This window comes from Schistocerca serialis, unplaced genomic scaffold, assembly GCF_023864345.2.
Source record: "Schistocerca serialis cubense isolate TAMUIC-IGC-003099 unplaced genomic scaffold, iqSchSeri2.2 HiC_scaffold_133, whole genome shotgun sequence".
In the NCBI taxonomy this organism is placed as follows: domain Eukaryota; kingdom Metazoa; phylum Arthropoda; class Insecta; order Orthoptera; family Acrididae; genus Schistocerca; species Schistocerca serialis.
Window position 1 is genome coordinate 340001 of NW_026047547.1, and position 12500 is coordinate 352500.

At 57.6% G+C, this 12500-nt stretch overlaps 2 non-coding genes and 1 pseudogene across 2 annotated transcripts; all 3 read left to right on the forward strand.

Moving 5' to 3' along the window:
• Positions 1–4276: 4276 nt before the first annotated feature.
• Positions 4277–6185, forward strand: LOC126439660 (small subunit ribosomal RNA). The gene has a single exon (XR_007581296.1). It is a non-coding gene; the product is annotated as a small subunit ribosomal RNA (ribosomal RNA).
• Positions 6186–6531: 346 nt separating this feature from the next.
• Positions 6532–6686, forward strand: LOC126439648 (5.8S ribosomal RNA). The gene has a single exon (XR_007581285.1). It is a non-coding gene; the product is annotated as a 5.8S ribosomal RNA (ribosomal RNA).
• A 188-nt stretch (positions 6687–6874) lies between these two features.
• Positions 6875–12500, forward strand: part of LOC126439622 (large subunit ribosomal RNA) — a 7955-nt pseudogene continuing 2329 nt past the window's right edge.

Sequence of the window (12500 nt, forward strand, 5' to 3'; positions counted from 1 at the left end):
CGCCAGCGGATGAACGGCGGAAGTTTCCCGCACTCGTAATGTGCAATCCACACCTATAACTTGCGTTTCATGAAGAGTTATGTCCAATATGCGACATTCCCGCTGTCCCTATACATGAGCTGCGAGCTGTACCACGTACAAGCTACAGACGCGATCGCATTGCTCACTGTACTGATTCCCATGCCGAGCGATCAGCTAGGAAGCGCCCCATCCATGTCGGTACCCGTGGGCGTTGCACTCGCAGTCGCAAAAAACGTTGGGCAAATATATATCTCGGAACAGTAAAGACAGTCGGAGCCTCCTGGCGTTGCACTCGCAGTCGCAAAAAACGCTGGGCAAATATATTTCTCGGAAGAGTAACGACAGTCCGAGCCTCCTGCGTGGGAAGAGTCTTTCTAGGCCCTGACCCACGGGAAGGGTTTAGCTTCCCCCATCCCGGACATTTGAAGTCGTCACACTACCGGTATTGACTAATAGACTGATTGCTGATAATCACTAGCCATACACTGGGGGAAACGGCCGACAGGGGCAGCAACATAGTGGAGCCGCAGTGTCACTAATGTACAGAGATAGAACAGTTTCGACTGGAACCAGAGTAACCGTATACACGGCACTGATTAGTAATAAATGCAGAGCCATCAGAATACAGATAATATATACAACCGTCCCTATACATGCTGAAAGACTCTGCACACAATGAGAACCACACGTCAGCCAGACACTATCACACACTACTCTCTGCCTCTAACAGGCACACACACAATATCTAACCACCAGCATGGAAGAACATCCGGTGCATCCTCTCCGCCACATTACACAATCCACACTATCATAACCAGACCGGGAGGTCCACCCAGAAAACAGAATATCCCACCCTTCCGACATCCGCCATTGCTCAGCTAAGCCACGAACACCCACACATGTCCTACACAGGGGTGCACCCAACATCACCATACTGCCTCCTGTCACAGTACACAAACAATGGCAGGAATGAAAGACACAGATCTGCCACAACCTTGGAATCGGAGCGCCGCCTGTCATGAGCCACAAGTGCATCCTGACGTGACAAATCGGATGATCCCGCAGGCATGCACTTACGATAATCACTATCAACGAACCTGCCGCCGCCCCCCCCCCCCAAATACACCTTTCCCTACAACAATGTGTACCTTAACCTAAGCTATATCGTACCTTAACCTAACCGACATTGCGCCTTAACCTAACCTACGTTGTACCTTAACCTAACCTATGTTGTACCTTAACCTAACCTATGTTGTACCTTAACCTAACCTACGTTGTGCCTTAACCTAACCTACGTTGTGCCTTAACCTAACCTACGTTGTGCCTTAACCTAACCTACGTTGTGCCTTAACCTAACCTACGTTGTGCCTTAACCTAACCTACGTTGTGCCTTAACCTAACCTACGTTGTGCCTTAACCTAACCTACGTTGTGCCTTAACCTAACCTACGTTGTGCCTTAACCTAACCTACGTTGTGCCTTAACCTAACCTACGTTGTGCCTTAACCTAACCTACGTTGTGCCTTAACCTAACCTACGTTGTGCCTTAACCTAACCTACGTTGTGCCTTAACCTAACCTACGTTGTGCCTTAACCTAACCTACGTTGTGCCTTAACCTAACCTACGTTGTGCCTTAACCTAACCTACGTTGTGCCTTAACCTAACCTACGTTGTGCCTTAACCTAACCTACGTTGTGCCTTAACCTAACCTACGTTGTGCCTTAACCTAACCTACGTTGTGCCTTAACCTAACCTACGTTGTGCCTTAACCTAACCTACGTTGTGCCTTAACCTAACCTACGTTGTGCCTTAACCTAACCTACGTTGTGCCTTAACCTAACCTACGTTGTGCCTTAACCTAACCTACGTTGTGCCTTAACCTAACCTACGTTGTGCCTTAACCTAACCTACGTTGTGCCTTAACCTAACTTACGTTGTGCCTTAACCTAACTTACGTTGTGCCTTAACCTAACTTACGTTGTGCCTTAACCTAACCCATGTTGTGCCTTAACCTAACCCATGTTGTGCCTTAACCTAACCCATGTTGTGCCTTAACCTAACCCATGTTGTGCCTTAACGTAACCCATGTTGTGCCTTAACGTAACCCATGTTGTGCCTTAACGTAACCCATGTTGTGCCTTAACGTAACCCATGTTGTGCCTTAACGTAACCCATGTTGTGCCTTAACGTAACCCATGTTGTGCCTTAACGTAACCCATGTTGTGCCTTAACGTAACCCATGTTGTGCCTTAACGTAACCCATGTTGTGCCTTAACGTAACCCAATTTGTGCCTTAACGTAACCCAATTTGTGCCTTAACGTAACCCAATTTGTGCCTTAACGTAACCTAATTTGTGCCTTAACGTAACCTAATTTGTGCCTTAACGTAACCCATATTGCGCCTCAACCTAACCTATATTGCGCCTTAACCTGACGCACGTTGTCGCTGAACCTGCTCTGTAATTGTTATGCAACTCGTTAAATTAGTGTAGTGTTGCCTAACCGCAACCCTCGCAATATAGTTCGCTATTCGCACTGCCCGGTCCCCTGTGTATCGCGTCATGTTAAACACCTTGCAAGTGTTGCTGACTTTCCACATGCTCCTGCTATACACTGTAATGTGGATAGCAGCAGGACGTACATGCCCCCCCCCTTCCCCCCTGCCTTCGCAAGCTGGTCGTTGAGAAGTTTGCATGTTCAATGCCCTTCGCATGCCGACGTACTCAGCCTACGTTGTGGTACGGCCTGTCACCTGTCCGCGGATGTACGCAAAACCCACAAACTGTGCTGCACATTGGTCCGTATGTACTGAATGATACATCGTGGCACATGTGTGACCGTACGACGACTGCGCCTAGCAACGGCGGACCATACAGTCCAAATATTGTGGACGCAGCTACGTGTCGTCTCCCTTTAGGAGCTGGATTGCAGTGTGGTACGCCATTCAGACGTGTGGGAGGAACGGACGCCCTGGATGGCGATCAGCATGAGCAGTCTGTTGATGTAGTGGAGCGTGTATTCGGACGTAGTCGTCTCTTCTCACACACTGTGATAGCATGTTGCACCGCGTTCCACATCTGCGACATGCTGCAGAGGCCGGCTGACAGTCGTTCGCGCAATGGACACCGCATACGTACGGGGGCTACCTTCCACGTGTTCTCTAGGCGTGCACATGTTGTTGCGTCTATGTGGGCAGACGTAGTGTGTTGTGACACCTGACACAGGCATGCAATACTCGTTGCAAATGGCGATGGACGTCTACGTTTGCTGGTGACGTTACGCAAATGAACAACTGGTAACCCGTTGTGGTGCGGTTGTTCTCGCTAGAGGTGAATCAGTGTTGGCGACGATCGGTCGAGCTATTAACCGGTTGTTTCATGGATACCCACCATGCCCACGAACGTGAAAGGGGACCCACCATGCCCACGAACGTGAAAGGGGATCTGGGTGTGAGGCGATACGCGGCGGTGGCTGGGTGGGACCGTCCCCGGCCGGTGAGGGGGGGCCGCCCGGCGTGCTGGCAGCGCGGTGCGTGGGCGCACGCGCTACAGCCGGCTGGTGGGGGCGGCCAGTGGCAGGCGCGCCGGCCGACGGACGCGGCAGGCGGCGCAGCTGCGCGCCGGCGCCCCCTGCTCGCGGCGCCTTGCGGCCAAAGTAGGTCCTCGCGGGCCCGGTGCGAAGCGCGGTGGCCATCTGCAGTGTGCTGGTCCGATTGAGGACTGTGTGCGCTGAGGATGCGCCGCCGCCCGGCGCTCGGCGCCGCGACGCCGTCTGCTGCTCGGTCGCCCCAGCGGTTCTCGCAGGTGGTTTGTATCGCAGCTGTGCGGACGTGTTGGCGCGTGCGCTGTGCTGGGAGAGTTCGCTTCGGCACCCAAGTGGGGCTTTTGTCCTTCTGTGGCGCTGGCGTTGGAGCTGCCGGTCACCGTAGGTGGCGCGTGTTGTCTCCCGCCGGCAATGCCACGACAGCACGCTCCCGGGCCTCTGTCGGCAGCGGCAAGCTCAGTTGGGAGCACGGGTGGTCGCACCTAAAGCGTCTACTCGCCTAACTCCGGGCGATTGCGCCTCTCTCGAACCCGACCAAGTACTTAGGACGGCGCTGCGCGCCGCCGGGACCTGAGAGGGTTTCGAGGTGTGTTGTGCAGGGGAGCTCAGCCTCCTCCTGTTTGCAGAATAATTGAGCGGACGCTTGCGTGTTCGCGCGGGCCCCCGGGACACACTCCCGGGCGGCCGGCTGCTCAGCTCTAGTTGACGCAGCTCCCTGGTTGATCCTGCCAGTAGTCATATGCTTGTCTCAAAGATTAAGCCATGCATGTCTCAGTACAAGCCGCATTAAGGTGAAACCGCGAATGGCTCATTAAATCAGTTATGGTTCCTTAGATCGTACCCACGTTACTTGGATAACTGTGGTAATTCTAGAGCTAATACATGCAAACAGAGTCCCGACCAGAGATGGAAGGGACGCTTTTATTAGATCAAAACCAATCGGTCGGCTCGTCCGGTCCGTTTGCCTTGGTGACTCTGAATAACTTTGGGCTGATCGCACGGTCCTCGTACCGGCGACGCATCTTTCAAATGTCTGCCTTATCAACTGTCGATGGTAGGTTCTGCGCCTACCATGGTTGTAACGGGTAACGGGGAATCAGGGTTCGATTCCGGAGAGGGAGCCTGAGAAACGGCTACCACATCCAAGGAAGGCAGCAGGCGCGCAAATTACCCACTCCCGGCACGGGGAGGTAGTGACGAAAAATAACGATACGGGACTCATCCGAGGCCCCGTAATCGGAATGAGTACACTTTAAATCCTTTAACGAGTATCTATTGGAGGGCAAGTCTGGTGCCAGCAGCCGCGGTAATTCCAGCTCCAATAGCGTATATTAAAGTTGTTGCGGTTAAAAAGCTCGTAGTTGGATTTGTGTCCCACGCTGTTGGTTCACCGCCCGTCGGTGTTTAACTGGCATGTATCGTGGGACGTCCTGCCGGTGGGGCGAGCCGAAGGCGTGCGACCGCCTCGTGCGTGCTCGTGCGTCCCGAGGCGGACCCCGTTGAAATCCTACCAGGGTGCTCTTTATTGAGTGTCTCGGTGGGCCGGCACGTTTACTTTGAACAAATTAGAGTGCTTAAAGCAGGCAAGCCCGCCTGAATACTGTGTGCATGGAATAATGGAATAGGACCTCGGTTCTATTTTGTTGGTTTTCGGAACCCGAGGTAATGATTAATAGGGACAGGCGGGGGCATTCGTATTGCGACGTTAGAGGTGAAATTCTTGGATCGTCGCAAGACGAACAGAAGCGAAAGCATTTGCCAAGTATGTTTTCATTAATCAAGAACGAAAGTTAGAGGTTCGAAGGCGATCAGATACCGCCCTAGTTCTAACCATAAACGATGCCAGCCAGCGATCCGCCGCAGTTCCTCCGATGACTCGGCGGGCAGCCTCCGGGAAACCAAAGCTTTTGGGTTCCGGGGGAAGTATGGTTGCAAAGCTGAAACTTAAAGGAATTGACGGAAGGGCACCACCAGGAGTGGAGCCTGCGGCTTAATTTGACTCAACACGGGAAACCTCACCAGGCCCGGACACCGGAAGGATTGACAGATTGATAGCTCTTTCTTGATTCGGTGGGTGGTGGTGCATGGCCGTTCTTAGTTGGTGGAGCGATTTGTCTGGTTAATTCCGATAACGAACGAGACTCTAGCCTGCTAACTAGTCGCGTGACATCCTTCGTGCTGTCAGCGATTACTTTTCTTCTTAGAGGGACAGGCGGCTTCTAGCCGCACGAGATTGAGCAATAACAGGTCTGTGATGCCCTTAGATGTTCTGGGCCGCACGCGCGCTACACTGAAGGAATCAGCGTGTCTTCCTAGGCCGAAAGGTCGGGGTAACCCGCTGAACCTCCTTCGTGCTAGGGATTGGGGCTTGCAATTGTTCCCCATGAACGAGGAATTCCCAGTAAGCGCGAGTCATAAGCTCGCGTTGATTACGTCCCTGCCCTTTGTACACACCGCCCGTCGCTACTACCGATTGAATGATTTAGTGAGGTCTTCGGACTGGTACGCGGCATTGACTCTGTCGTTGCCGATGCTACCGGAAAGATGACCAAACTTGATCATTTAGAGGAAGTAAAAGTCGTAACAAGGTTTCCGTAGGTGAACCTGCGGAAGGATCATTACCGACTAGACTGCATGTCTTTCGATGTGCGTGTCGTGTCGCGCAACACGCAGCTACCTGTACGGCTCGCAGTAGCCGTGCGCCGCGTGCGGAACCACGCGTTCGTCTCAAAACTAACGGCAATGTTGTGTGGTACGAGCGCTGAAGCGCTGGAGCGGCTGGCCTGCGGCGCCTGGCGCCGGTTTTGAATGACTTTCGCCCGACTGCCTGTCCGCTCCGGTGTGGAGCCGTACGACGCCCATCGGCCGTGAGGCCGTTGGACACTGAACGCTGGAACAGGGCCGCCACACGCCTCAGTCCCGCCTATGCAACTGTCTCGAAAGAGATGGTGGAAACTATGAAAAGATCACCCAGGACGGTGGATCACTCGGCTCGTGGGTCGATGAAGAACGCAGCAAATTGCGCGTCGACATGTGAACTGCAGGACACATGAACATCGACGTTTCGAACGCACATTGCGGTCCATGGATTCCGTTCCCGGGCCACGTCTGGCTGAGGGTCGGCTACGTATACTGAAGCGCGCGGCGTTTGCCCCGCTTCGCTGACCTGGGAGTGTCGTGGCCGCCTGTGGGGCCGGCCGCGTCTCCTTAAACGTGCGATGCGCGCCCGTCGCCTGGCGGTTCGCATACCGGTACTTACTCGGTAGCGTGCACAGCCGGCTGGCGGCGTGGCGTGCGACACCTCGTACAACGACCTCAGAGCAGGCGAGACTACCCGCTGAATTTAAGCATATTACTAAGCGGAGGAAAAGAAACTAACAAGGATTCCCCCAGTAGCGGCGAGCGAACAGGGAAGAGTCCAGCACCGAACCCCGCAGGCGGCCGCCTGTCGTGGCATGTGGTGTTTGGGAGGGTCCACTACCCCGACGCCTCGCGCCGAGCCCAAGTCCAACTTGAATGAGGCCACGGCCCGTAGAGGGTGCCAGGCCCGTAGCGGCCGGTGCGAGCGTCGGCGGGACCTCTCCTTCGAGTCGGGTTGCTTGAGAGTGCAGCTCCAAGTGGGTGGTAAACTCCATCTGAGACTAAATATGACCACGAGACCGATAGCGAACAAGTACCGTGAGGGAAAGTTGAAAAGAACTTTGAAGAGAGAGTTCAAAAGTACGTGAAACCGTTCTGGGGTAAACGTGAGAAGTCCGAAAGGTCGAACGGGTGAGATTCACGCCCATCCGGCCACTGGCCTCCGCCCTCGGCAGATGGGGCCGGCCGCCCGCGCGGAGCAATCCGCGGCGGGGTCGTGTCCGGTTGCCTTTCCACTCGCCGCGGGGTGGGGCCGTTCCGGTGTGCGGTGGGCCGCACTTCTCCCCTAGTAGGACGTCGCGACCCGCTGGGTGCCGGCCTACGGCCCGGGTGCGCAGCCTGTCCTTCCGCGGGCCTCGGTTCGCGTCTGTTGGGCAGAGCCCCGGTGTCCTGGCTGGCTGCCCGGCGGTATATCTGGAGGAGTCGATTCGCCCCTTTGGGCGCTCGGGCTCCCGGCAAGCGCGCGCGGTTCTTCCCGGATGACGGACCTACCTGGCCCGGCCCCGGACCCGCGCCGCTGTTGGCTCGGGATGCTCTCGGGCGGAATAATCGCTCCCGTCAGCGGCGCTTCAGCTTTGGACAATTTCACGACCCGTCTTGAAACACGGACCAAGGAGTCTAACATGTGCGCGAGTCATTGGGCTGTACGAAACCTAAAGGCGTAATGAAAGTGAAGGTCTCGCCTTGCGCGGGCCGAGGGAGGATGGGGCTTCCCCGCCCTTCACGGGGCGGCGGCCTCCGCACTCCCGGGGCGTCTCGTCCTCATTGCGAGGTGAGGCGCACCTAGAGCGTACACGTTGGGACCCGAAAGATGGTGAACTATGCCTGGCCAGGACGAAGTCAGGGGAAACCCTGATGGAGGTCCGTAGCGATTCTGACGTGCAAATCGATCGTCGGAGCTGGGTATAGGGGCGAAAGACTAATCGAACCATCTAGTAGCTGGTTCCCTCCGAAGTTTCCCTCAGGATAGCTGGTGCTCGTACGAGTCTCATCCGGTAAAGCGAATGATTAGAGGCCTTGGGGCCGAAACGACCTCAACCTATTCTCAAACTTTAAATGGGTGAGATCTCCGGCTTGCTTGATATGCTGAAGCCGCGAGCAAACGACTCGGATCGGAGTGCCAAGTGGGCCACTTTTGGTAAGCAGAACTGGCGCTGTGGGATGAACCAAACGCCGAGTTAAGGCGCCCGAATCGACGCTCATGGGAAACCATGAAAGGCGTTGGTTGCTTAAGACAGCAGGACGGTGGCCATGGAAGTCGGAATCCGCTAAGGAGTGTGTAACAACTCACCTGCCGAAGCAACTAGCCCTGAAAATGGATGGCGCTGAAGCGTCGTGCCTATACTCGGCCGTCAGTCTGGCAGTCATGGCCGGTCCTTGCGGCCGGCCGCGAAGCCCTGACGAGTAGGAGGGTCGCGGCGGTGGGCGCAGAAGGGTCTGGGCGTGAGCCTGCCTGGAGCCGCCGTCGGTGCAGATCTTGGTGGTAGTAGCAAATACTCCAGCGAGGCCCTGGAGGGCTGACGCGGAGAAGGGTTTCGTGTGAACAGCCGTTGCACACGAGTCAGTCGATCCTAAGCCCTAGGAGAAATCCGATGTTGATGGGGGCCGTCATAGCATGATGCACTTTGTGCTGGCCCCCGTTGGGCGAAAGGGAATCCGGTTCCTATTCCGGAACCCGGCAGCGGAACCGATACAAGTCGGGCCCCTCTTTTAGAGATGCTCGTCGGGGTAACCCAAAAGGACCCGGAGACGCCGTCGGGAGATCGGGGAAGAGTTTTCTTTTCTGCATGAGCGTTCGAGTTCCCTGGAATCCTCTAGCAGGGAGATAGGGTTTGGAACGCGAAGAGCACCGCAGTTGCGGCGGTGTCCCGATCTTCCCCTCGGACCTTGAAAATCCGGGAGAGGGCCACGTGGAGGTGTCGCGCCGGTTCGTACCCATATCCGCAGCAGGTCTCCAAGGTGAAGAGCCTCTAGTCGATAGAATAATGTAGGTAAGGGAAGTCGGCAAATTGGATCCGTAACTTCGGGATAAGGATTGGCTCTGAGGATCGGGGCGTGTCGGGCTTGGTCGGGAAGTGGGTCAGCGCTAACGTGCCGGGCCTGGGCGAGGTGAGTGCCGTAGGGGTGCCGGTAAGTGCGGGCGTTTAGCGCGGGCGTGGTCTGCTCTCGCCGTTGGTCGGCCTCGTGCTGGCCGGCGGTGCAGGATGCGCGCGCCTGCGCGGCGTTCGCGCCCCGGTGCTTCAACCTGCGTGCAGGATCCGAGCTCGGTCCCGTGCCTTGGCCTCCCACGGATCTTCCTTGCTGCGAGGCCGCGTCCGCCTTAGCGTGCTCCTCCGGGGGCGCGCGGGTGCGCGGATTCTCTTCGGCCGCCATTCAACGATCAACTCAGAACTGGCACGGACTGGGGGAATCCGACTGTCTAATTAAAACAAAGCATTGCGATGGCCCTAGCGGGTGTTGACGCAATGTGATTTCTGCCCAGTGCTCTGAATGTCAACGTGAAGAAATTCAAGCAAGCGCGGGTAAACGGCGGGAGTAACTATGACTCTCTTAAGGTGGCCAAGTGGCGGCGGTGTGGCTGCATCCGGACTTGGCTTTTCGAAGTGCGGTCTTGATGTAGTCGTGCTGCTGCTGCGAGGTGCCTTCCTTGGGTTATGGTTACAGGGAGAGTGATGCGCAATACATGGGCCTAGCCCTCTTAGCCTCTCCTCTCCTGCGGTCTTCTCCCCTTCTCGTGGGCCCGCTGATTTTCGCAGAGTGGAAGACCGCACCAGGGGCTTGGGGGGGTTACCAGCCCCCCCTCGCACTATCCCTTTTTTTTAGTTGGGGGCAGTATTCAGAGAAAAAGTGGTGGCCCTTCCGCTGAAGGTGCCACCCCAACTCCCCCAGCACCTAGCCGGCCAACCGGCCGTGCCGAAAATCTTGTAACTTTTGCAGCTGTATACGCCTGTAGTGAGTGCCACCGCAGCTTCACCACCAAGAACGGTCTCGGGGTCCATCGCCGCCGCCAACACCTTGCGGCCGCCAACGCGGAGATCGTCACGGAGAGGCATCGCGCGAGGTGGACGGAGGAAGAAGTCCTGTCGCTCGCCAAGGCGGAGGCCGAACTGTTCCTCGAGAGGGACGCCCGGTTCTTCTTTGTAAATCAAGAGCTCATCAGGATGTTCCCCGACCGAACGCTTGAGGCAATCAAGTGCCGACGGCGGCAAGCTGCCCACAAGCAGCTTGTCCGCCAATTCATGGAGGCGCTTGAGATCGGTCGGGGGGAAGAGCCGGCGTCCCGCCGGGGAGCAGCGAGCCCGCTGCCTGACGCGGGCGAGGCCGCTGCGCCGCCCGTCGACGCAGCCGAGGACTTCGCGGCCGACACCACCGGGCCGCCGCCGGAGGGGCCGACTGACGCCGCCATCTGGGAGCATCTGGCGGGGCTACCCGCTTCCGCCCAGCGTTTCTCTGCCCTGGATCGTGTCATAGGTCTGGGGCGGGGCACGCCGCCCGATGTCATCCTGGGCATGCTCCCGGATGCCCTTGCGTCGGTCGGGTCCAGAGGGGAGAGATCGATCACCAGGACACAGCGGCCGCGCCAACCATCGAAGCGGCCGCCTGCCGCGCCGCCGACGCAGAAGCGCAAGCGGCGCCGCTGGGAGTACGCGAGAACGCAGGATGCCTTCCGACGGTCGCGTGCACGTTGCGTGCGCGGCCTCTTGGATGGCACCCTGCTCCAGCCGCCACCTGCCATCCCTGGTCTGCTGGACTTCTGGGCGGACCTCTTCACCAAGAAGCCCATCTCCACCGCGGGCTTCATTCGTGACCGCCTCCTCCCGCACTCGGAGCCTGTCGCTCCCGAGTGCCTATGGGGGCCGGTCACACATGAGGAGGTCGCCGCCGCGTTGCCGCCCAGGGGATCAGCAGCCGGGCCAGACGGCCTTACCCCAGCGGAGTTGCGGCGCCTGCCGCACGAAGTCCTGGTGAAAGTGATGAATCTCTTCCTTCTGGCCCGCGCCCTTCCGGAACGCCTGCTTCGCGCGCGAACGTCCCTTCTCCCGAAGACGGCTGCACCAACATCCCCCGCTGACTTTCGCCCCATTACGGTCTGCTCGGTGTTGGCGCGGACCTTTCACAAGGTTCTCGCGTCACGCCTGATGCGCGCATGTGCTGTGGACGAACGTCAGCGGGCATTCATCCCTCGGGATGGGATGTTGGAAAATACCTTCATCTTGGACACTGCTCTCACCGACGCAGTTCGCTCCTGCCGCTCTGTCTTTGTGGCATCGATCGACGTATCTAAGGCATTCGATTCGGTAGATCATGCTGCCCTTCGCCCCGTGCTGAAGGCGCATGGCCTGCCGGATTGTTTTGTCGAGTATGTCGAGCGGTGCTACGAGGGCAGCACGACAGTGATAGCGGACGGCGCCGGCGTGGGCGTGTCTGTGCAGCCAGCACGGGGCGTTCGCCAGGGCGATCCCCTCTCCCCCCTCCTGTTCAACTTTGCGGTGGACTACGTTTTAGGCCAACTGCCCTCCCACATCGGAGCTCGGATCCTCGGTCGCAGAGTCAACGCTGCGGCCTTTGCAGATGACGTCTTGCTGTTTGCAGCGACCCCGAGGGGCTTGCAGTCCCTCATCGACGCAGCTACCGCAGCCCTCGCCCACCTGGGGCTGCAGATCAACGCCCGGAAGTGTTTCACCCTCGCCTTAGTCGCGTCAGGGCGCGAGAAGAAGGTGAAGGTGGACAGCAATGTCACCTTCACAGCAGGCAATACCACCATGCCTGCCCTGCGTGTGGGTGAAACCTTCCGGTACCTGGGGCTGCAATTTTCCACGGCGGGTCGCTGTGTCTTCAATCCACGTCGCCACCTGGTGGAGCAGCTTGACGTCATCTCCCGAGCTCCGCTGAAGCCGCAACAGCGCCTCCACGCTCTCACCAACGTACTTCTCCCTGGCCTGTACCACGGGCTGGCCCTCAGCCGCACCCGGGTGGGTGCATTGAAGTCGGCCGACGTCACCATCCGGGCCGCCGTCAGGAGATGGTTCCGCCTTCCGGCGGACACCCCCCTGGGATACTTCCACGCTCCTGTTGCCCAGGGGGGCCTCGGCATTCCATCTTGCCGATGGATGGGTCCGACCCTCCGTCGGTCCCGTCTCCTGGCGCTGAAGAAGATAGGGCCAGCCTGCGACGGTGCAGGCATGGATGAGGTGCAGCGTGAGATCGAGGTGCTGGAGCGCCACCTAATGTGGGAGGGCCACCTCCTCAAATCGTCAACGCAGGTTGGGGAAATGTGGGCGGCGCGCCTACACATC